The following is a 19,881-nucleotide window of genomic DNA, read 5'->3' on the forward strand; positions in this document are numbered from 1 at the left end:
GATGCTTCTGTGAATGGTAGTATTTTAAAATGTACTAAATTGCCTTTTTTGTCTTTTCTTTCTTTACTGTTTTGTAGGTGTGCAGCTGAGGAATCTGCATAGACCCACCAGTGAACTATTTTACTCAATAATTCTGTTATTCCTGTTTCTTGTTTACTTAAATTAATTTAAATTAAATTTGATTTACACATTCTGAGTTGAAGTCATTTATTTTTCACAGTTCAAATACTCAACCATGTAATTTTTTACATAGAACAGCACATAAAATCAACTAATATTAGTTCTTTGTATGATTAGGCACAGTTTTACATTGTGACTGAGGTTTAAAATGGTTTGACAGTGGATTTTCCATAGTAGCAAATTAAGTTCACCGACAAAAATCAATGATAAAATTAACAAATGGGACCCGAATCCCACAGACTGTGGTCCCACAACAACCCCATAAAGGGGCCATTTGTAGGTTGACCCATGTTTAAGTCATGTGGGCCCCATAAGGGTCCTTTTAGTAGTCCACTTTGGCCCCATTTTTAACACCTATTTGGGACCCAAATGGGCTTATATAAAGAACACCTATACGGGTCTCACTTAGAGCCCACCATGGACCCATCAGTGGCCCCTCTGGGCAAACACACATGGGGCCCATGTGGAGCCGATGGACAAAGTTCTCTGGGCCCCATTTGGGTTGCCCATGCAGGGCCCAAGTGACAGCCTATCAAAAACCCGCAATGGGGCCCACATGAAAATGTTGTCTGGGGTAAAACATCCAGACATTCGCTGTGATAGTGACATTTGGCCAAAATGGCTCGTGGACATTCACCGGGCTTTGGTATAGGCTGTAGAGTGCGATGTGACCTGTCCAGAACCGGCTCCTACTCCAGACTCAGTGCCTTTTTCAACAGCACGGCAACACTCGCGACAGTGGAGCTATTGGGACCCTCAGGAACAGTAAGACGGTGTATGTCTCGTTGCATTACAGCAAATCATCAGCGCTCTATCTTAACTACGGTGCCCTTTCGTTTCCGCGCCGCAGCCTCATTCACAGCTCTATCTCTGGACAGCTGCGCCTTCACCGCCTGCAGCTCCGACTTTATTGTCAGTAAATCGTTTCCCAAAGTATGTTCCAATGCATGTAGCTCGGCTTTAAATACCTCGATGATTTCGGACTTCAGAGAGGACAGCAGCTCCGACTTTAATGAGTCAATATCAGCCTTGGAAGCTGCCTGTAAAACAATGGGCCCTTCACACGTAGGTGAATCACGAGAAGGCGAGGCCGCAACTGTTGCACCAGGCCGCAGCTGTGACTGAGTTGTGCTACGGGTCTTAGAAGTTTTACCAGACATCATACCTACCTCTAGATTCAAATATACAAACAACGAGGGTAAACTGAGGGATTGAGAGCAAAAATAAAAGTGAAAAGCTCGAAATAATAACAATTATAACAATAATCCACTGGAGCCCTCTAACACCACGTCCTACTCAATGACAAGATCGATTACGCCCCCAAACCATGGTTATAATGTACGTTTTTTGCTTACAAATTGCACTTTTTTACTGTTTTTCATTAAATGATGCTTATGAATATGATAATTCATATTTTGTCATACTATCTAATTTTTTATGAAAATGTCATCTTTTTGTCAAAAACATGATTTGCGTGGTCACTTTTTTGTTTTTGATTCAGTTATGGCTCTTTTTTAAAGGTTTTCCATGATCATATGATTTATATTTTCACAATTACTTATATTTTTATGGTAAAGGTTAACGTTTTTATGAAATTATGATTATGAATAGGAAATGATATATTTTAATAAAAACAATCCATCTTTTATATTAAAAAAAGGTAATTAATTTCAAACCATTGTTTGTCACAGTTTTTAGTTAAATGATGCTAATGAATATGAAAAGTCATATTTTTCACAATACATTTCAAAAACTTGATTTGTCATATCACATTTCTTTATTAAATTATTTCACTTTTTTAACAGTTTTTTATTAAATTATTCCTATGTCTATCAAAACTTCATACTTCATATTTTTGCATGATTATCATGAATTCTTTTCCGTTCACTTATTGCACTTTTTTCAACAGTTTTTCATGAAAATATGCTTCTGTATATGAAAATTTTAATTTTACTAATTAATTGCATATTTATGTAAAATGTCATAATTTTGTCAAACCATGGTTTGTCATGTGAAAGTTTTTACTTTATGTTTTGCACTTTTTAATGGTTTTTAATTAAATTATGCTTATGAATATAAAAATTTATATTTTCACAATAACATATTTTTATGAAAAAGTTAATATTTTTTATGAAATTATAGTTTTGAATGTGAAATGTATTATTTAAAAAAAAACTATATATTTTTTTTATAAAAGAAAGTCAGATTTGTTTCAATCCATTGTTTGTCATAAGAGTTGTTGTGATGAACATTTGCACATTTGTTAGATTTTTATCATGCCCAAACGAAACGAAATTATTATCTAAAGCTGTTTCCTGTTTGGTAAATAAATTCCTAATCTTCTCAAAAAACTTTGTCAGCAGTTATTTCATGTTCTCTAAAACATCATGAGACAATTGTTTCTCAGTGCTTTTTCAATATGTCTATAAGCAGTATTATCAGGTGTACATAGCAGTTTCTTTTCTCTGAATGATGTGTTCCAAGAGAATAAGGAAAATTCGGAGTGTAATTACAACTATGCACATATTGTTATAGGATTATAGAAGCTATTGTTATAATTGTTATAGAAGCTAAACATAACAGTCAAGTAAGTCAGATCACTCGACTGGTGGCCCCCATTCTACTTTAAAGAAAGGATCTATTTATGGGCTCTCAACTATTTCAGTCCTGAATACTCACTTAGGGAGGCTTCTTAGGCCAACAGACCAATTAGTGCACAGATAAAGGGGGTGCTGTTTGGATCTTGCTTGCGGAAAGAGCTAGTGAGACATTAGCACTAATAGAAATTATAATGAGAATGGGATCTCAGGATTTGTTTGTACTGTGTCTAAATTTACTGGTTGTTTTGCTGCTTCCTTGGCTACTTTATCCGCTAACAAATTTCCTCCGAATCACCTGCGGCATGTCCTTTAACCTTAACTATGGCCACTTTGGCAGGGAGTTGAAGAGCATTTAAGAGGTCGCCTATAAGATTAAAATGTGCTATGGGCTTTCCATCAGCTGTTTTGAAGTGTCTTTGCTTCCGTGTTTAGGCAAAATCATGCACAACACCATAAGCATAATTAGAATCAGTGTATATAGTCACTACTTTACCTTCAGACATCTGACATGCACTTGTAAGTGCCACCAACTCTGCAGCTTCTGCAGATGTGTATGGTAATGATTTAGCTTTTACTATTTCATCAGGTAATCTTACAACCACATATCCACATTAATACACATCAGAGGGTTTTGAACATGATCTATCTACATATAGGAAATCCCCCTCTTCGAGGGCTGTATCTAAAAGATCAGGCCTACAAGAGGTCTCTTGTTCAATGTGTTTAAGGCAACCGTGTGCGTCGTCAAAACCATCTAAGTCAATAAAGTCTAGCAGATCACGCAGCGCTACTACAGCTAAATGTGGCTGAGAAGAAGGCTTAATGGTTACGTTTTCTGTCGCCAAAAGCGTGATTTCATAACCAGATCTACGTTGTGCTGTTATATCTTGTGTGTTGAGGTTATGTAAAATAGCTGTTACCTGATGTGAGGTGTACAGTATCAAAGGATGTGACAGCACCATTTTCTCAGCATCCCAGTCAGGTCCATAGAGCCGCAGCAGCCAATGCACTGCACTATGCTGTCTAAAGACTTGGAAAGATACACAACAGGGCGATAGCTGTCACCATGTTCCTGGGCTAGAAATCCCCGCAGCCGTAACACCACGTTCGTACACATAAAGGTGAAAAGGCTTAGCATAATGCAAAAGACCTAGAGCTGGTGCAGACTTTATAGCCTTCTTGAGGGCAGTAAAACTGTCTGTCATTTCATGAGTCCACAGAATAAGATGTGATGGAGGAGCTTTGTGATCAATAGCACTACTCAAAACTTTATCATGCTGTGCGCAGTCAGGGATCCATGCTCGGCAGTAGTTTATCCGTCCCAAGAAGCTTGAATACTTAGTCACAAGCTGTATTCGCTCCTGCGATATCTTACGTTGGCCTTCTGAGATCACATGGCCCAAATATAAGACCTTTTGCTTCACCTACTGTAGTTTCTGGTGTAAAGCTTTAAACCCAGCCTGAGCCAGGATATTGAACTGATAGCGATCAGTCAAATAAGACCTGAGCCAAAAGAGAGCTGTCCCCTTTATTCCAAAAACGTTCTCAAGTCTAGCAAGCAGTATAGTATGATCAATGGTGTCAAAAGCTGCACTAAGGTCGAGCAAAACAAGTAAAGAGACAAAACCCTGATCAGAGGCCAATAGCAGGTCATTTACCACCTTAACTAGCGCTGTCTGTGTGCTATGATGAGGCCTAAATCCTGCTTGATAAATTTCAAAAATGTTATTCCTAAGTAGATGTGAGCATAACTGCTGTGCTACAACCTGTTCTAAAATGTTGGATATAAAGGGGAGGTTTAATATTGGCCTGTAGTTGTACAGCTGACATGGGTCAAGGTCAGGTTTCTTAATTCGTGGGTTGATAACTGATAACTAATTTAGGTACATCTTCTTCTTTCGGCTTCTCTCATTAGGGGTCGCCACAGCGGATCATCCGTCTCCATACCCCCTGTCCTCTACATCTGCCTCTTTCAACCCAACTACCTACATGTCTTCCCTCACCACATTCTCTTTCTCCTCCTTGTTGGGGGCTCCATTCTCAGCATTCATCCACCGATATACCCCATGTCCCTCCTCTGTACATGTCCAAGTCATCTCAATTCAGCCTCCCTCGCCTTGTCTCCAAAACGTCCTACATGCGCTGTCCCTCTAATAAACTTGTTTCTAATCCTGTCCATCCTCGTCACTCCCAACGAAAACCTCAACATCTTCAGCTCTGCTACCTCCAGCTCCACTTCCTGTCTTTTACTCAATGTCACTGTGTCTAAACCATACAACATCGCAGGTCTCACCACAGTCCTATAAACTTTCTCTTTTACTCTTGCAGATACTCATCTATCACAAATCACTCCTGCCACTCTTCTCCACCCACTCCACCCTGCCTGCACTCTTTTCTTCACTTCTCTAACACACTGTTTACCTCAGGTACCTGAACTCCCCCACCTTCTCCACCTCTTCTCCCTGCAACCCCACCACTCCACTGCCCTCCCTCTCATTCACACACATGTACTCTGTCTTACTTCTACTGACTTTCATTTTTTCTTCTCTCCAGCATGTACCTCCACCTCTCCAGGCTCTTCTCAACCGGCTCCTTACTTTCACCACAAATTACAATATCATTCACAAACATGATAGTCCATTGATAGTCCACTGTCTGACCTCGTCCGTCAACCTGTCCATCACCACTGCAAACAGGAAAGGGCTCAGGGCCGATCTTTGATGCAGTCCAAACTCCACCTTGAATCAGTCTGTCGTTCCTATTGCACACTTTACTGCTGTCACACTGTCCTCATACATGTCCTGCAGCACCCTCACATACTTCTCTGACACACCAGACTTCCTCATACAATACCACAACTCTTCTCTTGGCACCCTGTCGTATTCTTTCTCTAAATCCACAAACACACAATGCAACTCCTTCTGACCTTCTCTATACTTCTCCATCAACATTCTTAAAGCAAATAATGCGTCTGTGGTGCTCTTCCTTGGCATGAAACCGTACTGTTGCTCACAGATGGTCACCTTTTCTCTCAAACTGGCTTCCACTACTCTTTCGCATAACTTCATGGTGTGACTGATCAACTTAATTCCCCTGTAGTTACTGCAGGTCAGCACATCTCCCTTGTTCTTAAAGATTGGTACCAGCACACTCCTTCTCCATTCCTCAGGCATCCTCTCACCTTACAAAATTCTTTTAAACAATCTTTTTAAAAACTCCACTGCCATCTCACCTAAACATCTCCATGCTTCTACCGGTATGTCATCTGTTCCAACCGACTTCCACTCTTCATCCTCTTAATTGCTGCTCTCACTTCCTCCTTACTTCCTATCCACTTTCTGCTTCACCAACTCCACACCACCCAACCTTCTCACACCACCCAACCTCTCTTTTATTTTCCTCGTTCATCAGCTGCTTAAAATACTCCCTCCATCTTTTCAACACACTATCCTCATTAGTCAACACATTTCTATCTCCATCCTTTATTGCGCTTACTTGCAGCACATCCTTTTCAGCTCGGTATCTCTACCTGGCCAATCGGTACAAATCCTTTTCTCCTTCCTTAGTGTCCAACTTCTCATACAGCTCCTCATATGCCTTTTCCTTGGCTTTCGCCACATCCCTGTTTACCTGCTGCCGCATCTAATTGTACTGTAGTACAGGATTATTCTGTCTACTTTTCTCTTCACTCTGTCGATCCCAATTCTGTTTTGCCAACCTCTTTCCCCTTATGCTTTCCTGCACATCCTCATTTTTGGATTAAGGCTATAACATAAAAAAATTTGGAAAAAGTGAAGAGCTGTGAATAAGTTCCGGATGCACTGTACACCCCCTATAACAGTGTATTGTATTAAAAGTACAGTGTGAAGGTGAGGCACTTTTTGAAGATGGCACTGATTTGGAATGGTCAATGACTCCCATGTTTAAACCACTTTCCAGCTTGCACTGTTGCTTTTCTATTTCTGTTGCTTTTCTTTATTGTCTTCCTTCCTATTTCCAGACGTCACACGAAGTACCTTTCTAGCTGTCTTTCTTATCTCTTCTGCAGTAGTTGCCCAATCATCCAGCACCTCTTCACCACCACTGAGCCCCAGTCTGACCTCTTCCCTGAATCTCTCACTACATTCTTCCTCCTTCAGTTTCCACCATTGTGGAATTTTTTGATGAGCATCAGCGCAGCCAGTTTATACTTAGGAGCAAGTGGTTAGTAAACATTTAATCAAATAGTGATTAGTAAAAATTTTATTAAATATCATTTAATGGACTTTAGTATAAGAGTTAATTAACTTACCTGGTTACCAGGATAAACCTTAAACATAGTTTAAACTAACTTATTTTGCTTGCTTACAAATAACCACAAGAGAGACCATTTAGCAAGACCACCATGTTTATTCATTGAACACAGGCTAGTTCATGTGAGGACAAGTACTCAGGGGAAAGCAATCACAGATAGGAAGATAAGAGACAGAGGACTCAAGAAACCTGTAGGGAAAAGGATTCTCCAAAAGAGAGGCCTCGGCTGCTGACACTGGCAGGAGATGAGGGCCCAGGGGCAGGACTGCAAGGAGAAGTAGGAGAATAAGATGGAGAGGCAGGTTGAAAGGGGGCAGGAGAGGCCAGAGGAGAGGACCCAGAACGGGGTGCAGTATCAGTGTCAGATGAGTCAGGAGCCCCAGGAGGAGAACCAGCAGGGAGAATCACCACAGGGTCAGTCTGAGCGCCCACATCCATAAAAGAAGGAGAGGTGGGGGAAGAAGAGGAAGTATCAGGAGAAACAGGGTCAGCAGAAAGAATGGCCAAATAACTGTCCAAATCATCAAGCAGGTGACTTATCTGAAAGAGGCGATGGGCAGGAAGACAAGCCCTAGGGTAGGGGACTTAGGACTTGCGCCTAGTAGTCTTACAACGAGCTTGAACACATGAGAAAAAGAACAAGGCAAAGGTCAATGGATAGCATGGTGGCAAATAAGTAGGAAGAGACCAGGTCAGCACACTAGGTACTGAACTAGTGCACAGCCAAGCATAAGAAAGCATATAACAAACAGCAGTATAATTAACTATAATCACACTGTTAGCAAAAAGCGCATAAGAGCATTAAAGATAGAAGGTTTAAGGAAGAATGTTTAACTATAGAATAAGAATAAAATAAGAGAAGAGACTTACGCATAATCAAGAAGAAGAAAATAAGAATTTATCCAAGAGAACTGAAGAGTAAACCAAAAGACAAGAATGAGGAACAAGTTTTAAAAAATAAAGCCTCAAAAGGGCCGGAAAATAATGGGATATAAAGAAGAGAGATCACGTGGGAGGAATGACGACAAGAAAGGGAGGAACTAGGAAGAATTGAAAATAATGGGATTTGAGAAATATCACGTGATGAATAAGAATTATTGGAAAGCGCCTAAAAACCCAGCAGGTTAGAAATAATGGGATTTGGAATAAAAATATGTAAATCAAGAAAGGAGGCGCCTAAAGGCGCCTGCGAATAAATAGGAGGGGATCTCAACAATCTAACCACCACTTCTTTTTGGTAGTCCTTGTTGGCTGTTCTTTTTGCTATTGGAGTATCTTCAAGACCAGGCCGAAGATTTCTATTTCAGGATTTTAGTTGCTACTTTCATTTTAAGGGTGAGCTCTGATTTTTGTAAACTACTTAAGATTTCTGGGTGGAAATCACCTTAGGTGATTTGCCCGTCAGGGTTTTTGGGACTTTCCTTTTTGAAGCGCTTGCAAGCATCTATTATTCTGTAAATGATTCTTTTTGGATTGTTCTTGTTTGGTGATTGATCTTCTCTGCAGAGAAAAGAAATAAACTTGTATTTTGCTGTCCTTCTCATCCAAGTCTCTGGGCATTTTATTGGGAGTTTTAACCGAGTTTTGTGGGAACTGTTTGGTAATAAGGGAAACTTGGAGCACTCCTGAGGTGTTTGGTCTCAGAGGGGATTCTGAGATCCGACACCATCTTATTCTTCTTTCAGTCCTCTACACTGTCCCCTGCCAACACCTTACAGTCTCCAATCTACTTCAGGTTGCATCCCCTACATAGTCCACCTGTGTGCACCTTCCTCCACTCTTATAGGTCACCCTATGATCCTCCTTCTTAAAATAAGTGTTTACCACTGCTATTTCCATCCTTTTAGCAAAATCTACCACCATCTGCCATTCCACATCCCTCTGTTCTAATTTTTTTTCCTTGATCTTTTTTGTCTTAAGGGGAGTTACATCATCCAGAACAGTGGTCCCCAACCCCCAGGTCTTGGACCGGCACTGGTCTGTGGGTTAATTGGTACCGGGCCGCACAAAAAGAATACATAACTTACATTATTTCTGTTTTATTTATTATCTGATTCTGAATGATGTTTTATTTTGGATATTTACCGGTTTCTCTCTCTGCCACATCTGTCTATGACTCACTCTTGATACATGTTAAGATGCTTGCCTCGGTCACGTCTTACCTCCATCCGCTACCTTCTTAAAGGGGCTGCTCAGTCCACTAACACATAATACATTACATTCAAACCCCCAAGCTAGCAAAATAACCGAAAAACAACACAGTGGATTCACGTTAATTATTGTATTTAGAAAATATCAGTTTTTTTGCTGGTTGTATCATTTTATTTTGTTGTATTTATCCTTAAAGGCCGGGCCGTGTTTGGGGACCACTGATCTAGAGTATAATGTAACCATGGGCGTAAATTTCATTTAACAGTAAGGGGGACAATAAATATAAAATTTATCATGAGCAATTTTTGAAGGGGACACAAATAATACAGTCAATTTGTACTTATAAAGACACAGTGTCCCCACAGTGAACTTTTATCATTTATTGTAGCATGGACACTTTATGGTTATTTTCAAAGTTTTTCTCAGGTTCAATGACCAAGCAAAACAAGGAATTGAAAAAAAGGTTTAAAATTTTATTTAAAATTAAAACACTCAAGAACAGAATAGAAATTGATTTTAACAAAAAAATACAGTGAGGTTATTTCGGACGTAGCACAGTGCTCATTTAGTAAAAGCACAGCTAAACAATATGCTAATTGTGGCTGTTAATGTTAAGTTAACATTATGCCAAGTCGTCCCAAATAAAACAATGCATGGGAAACGGCTTTGGTGTGTTAGTTGCAGTGCACTATGCAACATTAGCTATTGTAAACAAGCTAACGTTAACTAGATGTCATATTTTAATTGCTAATATAGCAGATTCATGGAAAATTACATCGGTAATCGGCATTTTTGCCGCAACTAATTTATGAATGAGTCTGCATCAACTACATTAAAAAGAATCGCTTTATGCGCTATATTTGGGTGCGCTTAATAGTCCGGAAATTATGGTATATATTTTTTTCAAACCATTGTTTATCACTTTTGCGTTGATTTTTTGCACTTTTAATGATTTTTAGTTAAATGATGCTAATGAATATAAAAAGTCATATTTTTCACTATACATTTTAAAAACTTTAATTGTCATATCACGTTTTTTTATTGAATTATTTCACCTTTTTTTTTTTTACAGTTTTTCATTAAATTATCCCTTGTATATAAAAATTACTATTTGACCAATTTATTCCATATCCATATTAAAAAAACTGATTTTTTTGCCAAACATATTTTTAAAAATACATTTTAAAAACTTGATTTGTCATGTCATGTTTTTTTAATGAATTATATCTTTTTTTTTTTTTTTATAAAATTTTTCCTTTGTATATACAAATTCCTATTTTACCAATTAATTTTATATTCATATTAAAAAACTCTTATTTTTGCCAAACATGGTTATCATAAACCTTTTTGTTCACTTATTGCACTTTTTTTTTTCAACGGTTTTTCATGAAAATATGCTTCTGTATCTGAAAATTTGTTTTACTAATTATTTGCATATTTATGTAAAATGTCATAATTTTGTCAAACCATGGTTTGTCATGTAAAAGTTTTTCGTTTATTGCACTTTTTATTAGTTTTTAATAAAATAATTCCTTTTATTATGAAAATTTATATTTTACCAATTAAATTCATATTTATATGAGAAAAGTCATATTTATGATAAAGCATGATATTTCAAGAAACCTTTTTGGTGTACTGATTGCACTTTTAATAATTTTTATTAAAATAATGCTTATGAATATGACCATTTAAATTTTGACAATAACTTGAAAAAAATGGATTCCTCACATTTTTCATAAAAATTTTTTGATTTTTTTAACAGTTTTTCATGAAATTTTAAGATGAATATGAAAATGTTTTCATACTGGTGGTCTAGTGGTTAAGATGCAGCGCTCTCACCGCTGCGACCCGGGTTCGATCCCCGGTCAGGGAACCATCCCCCGCCACTCTCAGTGCTGGTCCCAAGCCCGGATAAATTGGGGAGGGTTGCGTTAGGAAGGGCATCCAGCGTAAAACATGTGCCAAATCAAACGTGCGGAGGATCCGCTGTGGCGACCCCTAACGGGAGAAGCCGAAAGATGAAAATGTTTATTTTACGAATTAATTTTTTTTGAATAAAAAATATGAAAAGTTTGATATATATATTTTTCAAGTAAATGATCCTTATGAATAAGAAAATTTATATTTTCACAATAACTCACATTTTTAATGAAAAAGTGATATTTTTGTAAAAACTTGATTTGTATAGTCACTTTATTGTTTTGCGTCCACTTATGGCACTTTTTCAAAGGTTTTCCATGAACATATGATTTACAATTCACAATATCTCATATTTTTATGATGAAGGTTAATTGATTTTTTTTTTAATGAAATTATGATTTTTAATATGAAATTTTATATTTTAACAAAAACAATCAATATTTTATAAAAGAAAGTTATATTTGTTTCAAACCATTGTTTGTTATCGCGTTTTGCATTGAATTTTTTTTCACTTCCAACGGTTTTTAGTTAAATGATGCTTATGAATATGAAAAGTCATAATTTTACAATAACTTGTAAAAACTTATCATATGTTTTTCATTGAATTTTTACACTTTTATAGTTTTTCATGAAACTATTCCTTTCAATATAAAATTTTATATTTCACCAATTAATTTTATATTTAACGATTTGTTTGTGAAATTATGCTTATAAATATGAACATTCATAAAAACTTGATTTGCCATTTCACGTTTTTAATTGAATTTGACACTTTTAAACAGTTTTTCATAAAATTATTCTGATGAATATAAGAATTTATATTTTACCATTTTTTTTTAAAGTTATTTTTCGCTCAAACCATGGTTTTTCATGAAGTTTTTCACTTACATATTTCACTTTTTAACTGTTTTCTATTAAATGATGCTTATAAATATATAATTATATATTTTCATAAAAATGTCATTATTTTCAAACCGTCGTTAGTCATATATTTTGTGTTGAATGTTTGCACTTTTAATGGTTTTTAGTTTAATGATGTTAATGACTAATTTTTTACAATACATTTTAAAAACTTTATTTGTCAATCACGTTTTTTTATTGAATTATTTCACCTTTTTCAGTTTCCTAAAAATTCATTCATTCATTCATTCATTCATTCATTCATTCATTCATTTTTTTCCCGCTTATCCGTAATTCGGGTCACGGGGCAGCAATCTAAGCAGGCCCCCGCCTCCGACTGCTGCCCAATCCTCATAGCACCGTCCCTTACGGTCCCTCCTGCAGGTGGTGAGCCCACAGGAAGGCGGCCCCACGTCACTCCGACGTCACGGACCTTGATATTTCCCTCGTAAGGGACCCCCGGAGCATAGAGGGTTAAGGGCCTTGCTCAAGGGCCCAAGAGTGGCAGCTTGGAGATACTGGGGCTTGAACCCCAGACCTTCCGATCGGCAACCCAGCGCCTTAACCGCTGGAGCCACCACTCCCCCCCTAAAAAATTCATATTTTACCTATTAATTTCATATTTATAAGAGAAGTCATTTATATGTCAAAACATGGTTTATCATTAAATCTTTTTCGTTCATTGATTGCACTTTTAACGATTCTTAGTGAAATTATAAAAATTCAAATTTGCACAATAATATGAAAACATATTACATATGAAAATTCATATTTGCACAATAATTTGTAAAAACTTGTCATTTCACGTTTTGTATAAAATTTTTGCAACGGTTTTTCATTAAAAGGTACACTGTAAAAAATGTCCGTAAATGTAACAGTAAAATACCGTATAAATGCTACAGGATAGAACTGTATTTCACAAAACTTGCAATAACCGTAGAATTTACAGTGAAAAACTGTAATTAGTTTTAAAGAGTAAGACCTTAAATTTAACATTTAAAAACATATAAAAACACAGTTTATTGCAGTAAAATTTACAATATATTAGTATTATATTTTATATACTATACTATATAGTATTATATAGTATAGTATAATATTTTAATGGTATTAGTTACCATTAAAAAAAAAATTTGTCTTTCTATTTTACAAAAGGAAAATAAACGTCATGAATGTGAAAATACCTTTGGTAAAAAATTCATTTTTTTTCATTGTAAGGTTGTCATATTTGAAAACCACAATGCAGGAAAGAGGACATAAATAATTATCACATATGTTTAATAAAATCATCTTTGTCTATGTAAAGTTGTATTAATTAATATAACGACTTCCAAAAAAATTGTATGCTTAAATGGTCTGCCTAAAAAGCTTAAAAATGTCCACCTTGACACACTATTAGATTGTGAGAACTGAAATGTTTTGCTGCAATTAACAGTGATTTTACAGTTTTCATGTTGTGTGATTGAAATTTCTGAAATCTGTTTTGTCTCTGTCCTCAGGTTTTTGTTTTAAGGTAGGAAAAATTTAATAAGCATTTGAAAAGGTAACCATTATGCTTCATCCAATCATTATAAACATTGGGCCTTGGCGCCAGTGGGCAAAGAATTTGATTGGCTGAATACTGATTGGTCGGAGCACACGGCAGCGTTTGCTTTTTCGCATTTGAGCAGTGGAGAAATAGCGATTCTTGCGAAGCATTGACGGAGATGAACTACAAATAGGTCAAAATATTCTTTAAGATAAATGTGTATGGGCACATTGGAATAAACTGTTTTAATCAGTGTGTGGTTTTAAACCATGTATGCTGTCCCTGTTTTCATGACGCATAAGCATGTCTAGGCAGCGCATATAGTCCGACTTGCAAACTCCAGCCCAAAATGTGAAACATAATTGAGGTGTTTAAAGCAGCAGTAGAGTGTGTGTGTTTGTTCATGTGGTTAAATGTTTAGCTGTCATTTCTGTGGCATATCAGTAGAAACCTTTCGAGAGCATGTTTTAGATGTCAAACTTCACCATGATGAACCACGAGATGTGTTCAAGTGCGCCGCTACAGATTGTCACGAAACGTTTCGATCATACCGGGGCATTTAATGCTCATTTTTTACCGTAAACATAAAGGAGACCAGTAAGTCCATGTATTTTTTCCGTTACAAAAACCTTAAAGGGATAGTTGACCCCAAAATGAAAATTCTGTCATTATTTACTCGCCCCCAGTTTGTTCCAAACCTGTATACATTTCTTTGTTTTGCTAAACACAATGGAAGATAGTTGAAAGAATGTCGGTAACCAAGCAGGGATTAGGTCTGTTTGCTTACTGACATTCTTCCAATTATAAATGGTATTAAATAATGACAGAATTTTTATTTTGGAGTAAAATTTCTCTTTAATGGGCAGACATATTTATTACTTTTGTTATTTATTACTTTTTGTTGTTTGTTTTATTTAATAAATTCCATTTTCTGTTTATTATACAGTAACAGTGAGGCAAAAAAATTATTGTGATCGTTACAGTAACTGTTCAACTGTAAAGACAAGTTTGTCTGTAATTTACTTACAATCTTGTCATTCTAAATTAATGCCTGATTTGGAATAAGAATAGGGCAATAAACCGTGATGATATTTTTCATTTTAGTTGAACTATTCCATGTCCAACTATACTTTTTTGACTTTTTTTTTTTTTACAGCACAAATTTCTGAAACCCCAAAGCAAACTGTCTGTTCAGCTCCAGGATCTTTTCTGTCCCAGTTCTTGTTTTCTGTTCGGAGTTCTTGAAGCTCATCTCTCAACACCTCCCCTCCTAGGTGAACTGGGTGGACAGATTTGAAGTCCCATGGAATAAGTTTCCTGAGGAATTAATGCATGCACTTGAGAGACAGAAAAGACCAATTCCTCGGTTGGATAGGGAAATGGTGAGTATTGTTGTTGCGGCAATGATGAAAGTTTGAAAGGATGAAAGGATGGTTGCCAAATATCCAAAGTCTTTGCAAGAAGTCAATGGTCCTGATACTAATCCTTGGGCAAAAAATTTCAAGCTAGGTTTGAAAATGCAAGAAGGACCAGCACACCAAAAAAAAAAAAGACATGAGAACAGACATGTAAATCCTCACCGATGACTGGCCATTTTTGTTTCAGGAAAGTGTCATGAAAGTGCACTTTAAAGACCTCACAGGGATACCACTTATAGAGACCTTCCTGAACAGCATTGACAGAAAAGGAAATAGACTGTTTAACTTCATGAGGAATGTTTGTGCAACCAAGAACAAGCATGTCTTACAGGCTATCACAAAATTGAAAGTTTTGAGAGGACAGACAAATGGTTGCTCCTATGATGTGAAAGACATGATTCTTCTACTTGAAAGAGGAGAAAGAGGAGCTCTTTCTTCATTAAGTAGACGAGACAAGCCTCGCAAAGGATGTAGAGTTGGAAAACCTGCCTGTGACGCCTTGCGTTATTGTGTGTGGTAAGTATAAGTATTTACATATTTTCCACAACACAGACTAATAACTCGGTTTACAAAAATACTCTAGTTTAAAAGTTTAGATACACTAGAAGCTAAATACTGTACGATATTAGATAAATCATGAGCATTTCTGTGTTTTGTGATTTTTGTTCACAAGTGTCTTGTTTAATCTGAAACTTAAAACTTATCAAAATAAACCCATTTCTTGCAAGTTATTTGCTTTTTGACATCTGCATATTTCCCCTTTCTAAAACTGACTGACCCTGTATAATGTGCAGATTTGTCTTTAAAATATGTGGACATTTGGTGAAAGTTGTGTATGAGTCTTATTGTCATTAGTGTTAAAAGACGAGCGTCATGTTCAGATAGTTGGATGCTGGAAATTCAAAGCATGTTGTGTGTACTGCAAGAATGTGAACGATGACATCACTACTTTCATCGCTGCTGTTTGCCTAATGTTCGGCAGTTACTACTGTTTCAACATTCACTACCCTACTGAACTGGCGTCAGTGCTTGAATTCCTGCAAAGGTATTTAAAAGACACCTAGGAGGGGAGGTTTACTTAATATTTAGAGTTTTAATGTTTTTTCTTTCTTTTCAAGGTGTTTTTCCATCATCAATCCCGAAGGGCATAAAAGTTGTGGAAAAGAAGAACAAAGAGCGACTCCCAGTAAACCCAGGAGCCTTCACCCTAATCTCTGCCCTTTCTGATCATGAGGGGCGAGAGACTTTGTAAAAAGTGGCCTGCAAATGGTTTCCAAGTTTAAACTTTATGAACATTGAAATGTTAATGACTTGCGTTGTAACCACATGTTTAGTGGTAGCTAACAAGGCATTGTTCTGCTTTAGTAGTTCTTACATTCTTACAGAACCAGCAGGTTCAGGGACAGCTTTTTTTCATCCACCATCACATTACTAAACTCAACACTACACCGCTAAATCACTACAAAACAAACACAAACAAAAAGACTGTATATAACCTCTGTACAATACATGTACATACTACATATTATATCTTTTTCACTCCTCAGTACATCTGCACTTTTTTATATCTGTATGTATCTTTATATCATTACTGTACATTCTGCCCAACATTTCACATTCATTTGTATATATAATGTATGTGTATATATTTATATATATATATATATATATATATTTTATAGATAGTAGACTGTTTATTCAGCTTGCTACTCCTTAATGCCATAATCTTGTGATCTGTAACCTTTCATTTCTGCACATTTTCCTAATTACTGTACGCCTCTATATTTATTTACTGTACTTCTGAATGTCCACACATCTCTGCACTGAAATAGCCTTTATATTTATTCACTGTATATACTTTTATATATACCACTTGCTGTAAATATGCTAGATAGTTATCTGCACTGTAAATATGCTAGATATTTATCTGCACTTTTGCACGACTGCTACATTTTGCACTTCTGGTAGATGCCAAACTGCATTTTGTTGCTGTGTACCTGTACTATGCAATGACAATAAAGTTCTATCTATCTATCTATCTATCTATCTATCTATCTATCTATCTATCTATCTATCTATCTATCTATCTATCTATCTATCTATCTATCTATCTATCTATCTATCTATCTATCTATCTATCTATCTATCTATCTATCTATTAGTTTATCTGAACCGTTACCTACTGTATCTTCCCAAGCTCAGTTTAAAGTGGCAGTTAGATAGCAGAAATTCTTTAAATTCTGAGTCTAAATTTTTAAATGAATGATCTTAATCTGATCTTAAGACACTCTATACTTCTGTTAAAACACGAACAGAAAAATACATTTATTGTTTTAAATGCCTGCCAGTCTTTAATAAAAAAAATAATACATGGGACCACACTGATGTCCAAGTCTATTATTTGATTGTGATGGGTTTTGATGATTTGATTTAGGTTTGTGTTCAATTAGAACGAAAGTACTCTTAATAGTTTCTAAAGGATAAAATTTAAATAATTTAACTTCTATCTCTTCTAGCTCCCAGCTAGTGTAAATTAAATGATGCTTTAAATTCACTGTGGTTATTTATAATAAAAAAAAAGTTTAACAGCATTTACATATTTAATGTTTTTTTCCTTAGTTTAAATAGTTTCCTGTCTCCTTTGTGAAATAATTATAGGTTTTAAATGTAATTAATACAAAATAAACAGTTTTAAGAGAATTAAATTAAACAGTTCTGAACTGTAAAAAAGATGGCTATGAACCGTAATTATTACAATGTAAACCCTGTATTTTGACGGGTATAAACTGCATTTTATATCAACATAAACATTGATTAAACAGTTATAAACCCTAAAAAAAACAATTAAAATCCGTAAAATATACAGTACAATGAGTGCAATCCTGTAAAATGAATAACGTTCCTACCGTACTTTCGACGGTAAAGTTCTGGCAACCACAGCTGCCGGTTTTTTACCGTAAAATGTACGGTTTATTTTCTACAGTGTACTTATGAATATGAAAATTCGTAATTTTCACAATTATTAATTTTTTTATGAAAAAGTCATATTTTTGTCAAAACGTGATTTGTACTTTTTTGTTTTTCCTTCACTCAAGGCACGATTTTAAAAGTTTTCCATGATCATATGATTTATATTTTTACAATTACTCAAAGGTTAATGTATTTAAAAATAAATAAACAAACAAACAAACAAACAAACAAACAAATAAATAAATAAATAAAAATCGCTTTCTCTTCGTCCTAGATGCCTGAGACTTGCGGAATCGCATTTTCAGCACCTAAGGAGCTCGTTCTTGACAGAAAGTAGACGGCTTTGTCGAATATGAGTTGTTTGTTTGTTTTTGATTAATTATGACTTTCTAACCCACAACCCATTTTTGCAATAATTAAAATATTAATATGAAAAATGTAATATTTTGGTAGTTTTTCTTTTACGTTCATTTCATTCATTTTCTCCCGCTTATCCGTAATTCGGGTCGCGGAGGCAGCAGTCTAAGCAGGCCCCTGCCTTCGACTGCTGCCCAATCCTCACAGCACTGTCCCTTACGGTCCCTCCTGCAGGTGGTGAGCCCACAGGAAGGCGGCCCCACGTCACGGACCTTGATATTTCCCTCGTAAGGGACCCCCGGAGCATAGAGGGTTAAGGGCCTTGCTCAAGGGCCCAAGAGTGGCAGCTTGGCGATACCGGGGCTTGAACCTTCCAATCGACATCCCAGCGCCTTAACCGCTGGAGCCACCACTCCCCCCCTTTCTTTTACGGATTTTTTTTAAATTAATTTTCATGAAATTTCATCACATTTTTTGTTCACTTTTTTGTTTTTTAATGCAATTTTTTTAAAGGTTTTCCGTGAGCATATGCTTCTGAATATAAAAATTCATATTTTTTAAATTACTATCATATTTTGTTATTTAAAAAATCATATTTTTGTCAAACCATGGTTTGTCAAGTAAAAGTTTTTCGTTCACGGCTTGCACATTTTCAAATTTTTTTAATTTATTTATGCTTATGAATATGAATATTCATATTTTAAGGAAAAATTTTATACTTCTGTCTAAACATATTTTGTCATGTCACCTTTTCATGCACTTATTGCACTTTTTTAATAGTTTTTATTAACATTATGCTAATGTATATGAAAATTCATATACAAATATATGACAAATATGACTTTTCTCATATAAATATTAATTTTCATATTAATAGGGATTAATTTCATGAAAAACCTTTTTAAAAAGTGCAATTAAATGAAAAAAGTAGTATGACAAATCAAGTTATTGCAAGTTTTTGAGGAATGACTTTTCATATTCATGAACATCAATTAACTAAAAACCGTTGAAAGTGCAAATATTAATCGCAAATGACAAACAATGTTTTGAAACAAATCTGACTTTCTTTTATAAAAAAAATTGGTGTTTGGCAAAAATATGATTTTGAAACAATGGTTTAAAATTTTTTTTTTTTTAAAACAAAATAGATTGTATTTATTAAAATATTACATTTCATATTTATTTCAGAAAAAAAATTATTAACTTCTTCTTCTTCTTCTTTCGGCTGCTCCCATTAGGGGTCGCCACAGCGGATCATCCGTCTCCATACCACCCTGTCCTCTACATCTGCCTCTTTCACACCAACTACCTGCATGTCTTCCCTCACCACATCCATGAACCTCCTCCTTGGCCTTCCTCTTTTCCTCCTACCTGGTGGCTCCATCTTCAGCATTTTTCTACCAATATAATTCATGTCCCTTCTCTGCACATGTCCAAACCATCTCAATCTCGCCTCCCTCACCTTGTCACCAAAACATCCTACATGTGCTGTCCCTCTAATAAACTCATTTCTAATCTTGTCCATCCTCGTCACTCCCAACGAAAACCTTAACATCTTCAGCTC

General features: G+C 35.9%; 1 long non-coding RNA gene across 1 annotated transcript; it reads left to right on the plus strand.

Moving 5' to 3' along the window:
* Nucleotides 1-13,175: 13,175 nt before the first annotated feature.
* LOC310718740 lies at nucleotides 13,176-15,815 on the plus strand. The gene is made up of 3 exons (XR_014531258.1): nucleotides 13,176-13,765; nucleotides 14,729-14,954; nucleotides 15,178-15,815. It is a non-coding gene; the product is annotated as an uncharacterized lncRNA (long non-coding RNA).
* The last annotated feature ends 4,066 nt before the right edge of the window (nucleotides 15,816-19,881 follow it).

This window comes from Silurus aristotelis (genome assembly GCF_946808225.1).
Source record: "Silurus aristotelis genome assembly, chromosome: 23".
Classification (NCBI taxonomy): Eukaryota; Metazoa; Chordata; class Actinopteri; order Siluriformes; family Siluridae; genus Silurus; species Silurus aristotelis.